Source organism: Egretta garzetta, unplaced genomic scaffold (assembly GCF_000687185.1).
Source record: "Egretta garzetta isolate BGI_Z169 unplaced genomic scaffold, ASM68718v1 scaffold202, whole genome shotgun sequence".
NCBI classification, from domain to species: domain Eukaryota; kingdom Metazoa; phylum Chordata; class Aves; order Pelecaniformes; family Ardeidae; genus Egretta; species Egretta garzetta.
Genome location: NW_009258891.1, coordinates 269299 through 272450, shown reverse-complemented (window position 1 = coordinate 272450; position 3152 = coordinate 269299).

Here is a 3152-nt window from a genome sequence, read left to right as displayed (position 1 = left end):
GTGGCTGCCCCCCTTGATCGCCCGGCACCCTGGATCCGCGCCTGCCCCGCGGGTGGACCCAGCACCGGCACAGCATCCTCCGCCGCATGGCCTTTCCCACCTTCCCACCCTGCTCCCCTTGCCCCCCGCATTTCCCGTGGCCCCATCCTGCCGGTCCATGTCGCAGTGTAAGGGCCTGATCCTGCTTCTGCTGAAGCCAGGGGGAAGCAGAGGAATCCAGCCCCGGGAGGGACACCCCAATGCAGGGAGCACCCCGGGTCCAGCCCTTTCCCCGTGGGCACCCCTGGCCCTGCAGCGCCCGTCCCAACGCCAACCCCTGTGCTCTGCTCCCCATCCCTCCTGCCTCTTCCACAGCAACGGAGCAGGCAGGAACGGGCAAGAGTGGGCAGGAGCAGGCAGGAGCAGGCAGGAGGGGGCAGGAGTGGGCAGGAGTGGGCAGGAGCAGGCAGGACCACACCAGGCTCAGCCTTTCCTCCACCATGGGCTTCCTGAAGGTCCCTGGCCAAGTCCCTTATCCCAAAGGGGCATTTTGGGCACAAAATCCAGTTTGTGGCTTCTCCCACGCACCAAACCCAAAGGACACCTTTGCCCATGTGTCCCCGTGCCCAGAGCTGGGCTGGATCCGCTCCCACCCCAGCTCCGGCTCATCCCAGCTGGTGTCCAGTACCGGCCCCTGTATGTGCGGATAACCAACACCACCCTGCCGCACCCGTCCCCCAGCAAAGCCGCATCGCTCCCACCTTCCCCGTGGGGAAACTGAGGCACAGTCATGGACCCTGCATGAGCAGCAGCGTGGGTGGGATTTTAACCCCTTCCCAGCCCTTCCCTACTGACTCCAACTGCTCCACCACGTCTTTCCTGCTTTGTCTTTAATTCAGAAGGGGTTTTTTTTCCATCGGGAACGTCAGAAACCATCTCCCATCTCCTCCTATTCCTGCTCCGGGCCAGATTCCAGCCGAGGGATCGGTCAGTGGAAAGAATGTCAGCAAAGAACAGGGCCAACCCTGCCGGGATTTTCCTTCCCCAAATCCCCCCTCCCCAGAGAGGCCACGCCACAGCACATTCCCTGCACCTATTGCCGGCACCCTTGCTCACTTTGGGTTGATTTCGAGCTTTTTGGAGCCCACCACGATGCTCTTCTCCCTTTGTAGTGATTTCTTTGGGGCCAGTTGCCTTATAACTTGTGCTCACCCTGATTTCAGCTCTCCCGGGGTCTCAGCCCTGGGGATTTGTTGTCCCCATGGTTTTAGCATCTATAAAAAAAATCTGCAGTGAAGAAAGCAGGACCCACAGCCTCGAGGTTCACTCCCAGCACAGCCCCTGTGCTCCCCAGGGTCAATCAAACCCCCAAAATACTCAAGAAGGAAAGAAATGGGAGTGCCAGCGTGGCCCCCGCATTAGGCAAAAGCATGGAAAGGGTTAGGGAGAGGCAGGATTTGTCCCTGCGAGTTTGCAGAGGAGCGGGTGGCAGGCGCAAAGCTGTTACAAGGAGATAACCTGAGCCCGGGGGCTTTACATCAACTTCGCATCGTCACATCGGGCAGTTGGACTCGCTCGTGGGGACCTTTACCAGTGGCACTCGCTGGTGGACGCGACCCCGGTGAGCCCTGCAGCCAGGTCCCTGGGCGAGGGATGCCTGCGGGACCCCCCCGGCTCTACCATAGAAAGGTTTTTTTTTTAATTTCAAGAGGGTGTTTGGGGGATGAGGAAGCCAGCGGTGACATAAGCGGCTCCGCGGGGCACGCGGCAGCCCCGAACAAGAGCGCGGTCAAGGATTTAGCACTTCATAAAAGAGTGGCAGCGGCGGTGGAGCAGGCACCGGCCGCCGCGGTGGCTTTTCCCCAGCCAGGAGAGGAGCAGGGAGGGACAGGGGCCGAGCCAGCCCCGACGGGCCACCGAGGCCACCGTGTCCCTGCGGCTGAGTGGGCAGCGGGGGCAGGAGGCAGCCTGTGGAGCTGGGGAGGAAAAGGCACCCAGTGCCAGCACGGGAATGGGACTGGGGAAGAGGGACCCCACGCTGGGGTGGCAGCCCCAGCACCTGCATTCCCTCCAGCACCTTTTTGGGGGTCTCATCCTGGCTGTCCATGCTGCCATAGGTACGGGGAGATGGGATAACGCTGTGCCCACCCGGCCGCCTCTCTGCTCCTCCATCAGACCCTCTTTGCCAATCCTGGGCACCGTGGGGGGACAGAGTGGGGCCTGGGGTCCGTGCTTCCAGTCGACTCGTCCCAGTGGATGCCAAATCAGGGATAACGATAACCGCCAGGCAAGCAGCCATCACCTGGGGACGCTGGCGTCTGGGCAGCCGGGAGGCTCCTGTCACAGCCCGCACCCCCCTGAGCACCCCGCAAAGACGACTGTTGGGGGACGGACAAGCAGGGCGGCTTTTCCTGGGTCCCATGGGTGGACACGGCGGTTGCAGGCTGCGCCCCGAGTAATTCGGAGCCGGCGGGGGATTAGGGCTCTGCTGCCGGCTGTCAGGTTAGCCCGTGATGGATGGTGGCGGCTGGGAGGCACACAAAGGCGACGCTGTGCGAGCCCCGGGCAGAACGTGCTGCGATCCGTCACGGGGTGACCTTCCCCCGGCTGGCGGAGGCCTCGCGGGGACGGCTCACCCTGTCGCAGCCGGCGGGGACGGGCGGCCACGAGGCCCGAGCTAAAAATACCCGTCCATTGAGAAAAACTCAGCCAGGAGGGTTTGTCCTTGCTCCTCCGGGGCAGCTTCCCAAGCCGGTGGCCAGGTCCACGGCACGGGGGTGCGGAGAGATGCCCAGGGGCTGCCCCAACTGTTTTGCTTTCCCACCGTGGTCTTGATTTGCTGAGTTTTGGGGAAGCCCGTAAGCACGTTGTGGCCCGGTGCACGACCCTGCCTGGTGCACGGAGCTGCACGCACCCAGTGCGTGTCCCTCCCAGTCCACAGAGCTTTAACCAGTGCACGACCCTGCCTGGTGCACGGAGCTGCGCAGTCCCCACGCTGGAGCAGCGACGGTGGGGATGGCGCCAGCTGGCTCCTTCCATCGGGAAGGGCAGAAGAAGCAGGAGGGTTTAGGGGCTGGTGAAGCGAGCTGGGTGGTGGAGGCAGCACCTACACCCCCGGGGTGCGGGCACCACCCCGCTGGTGGGGGAAGAGAGGCTGGGGGGGGGCCGGGCCC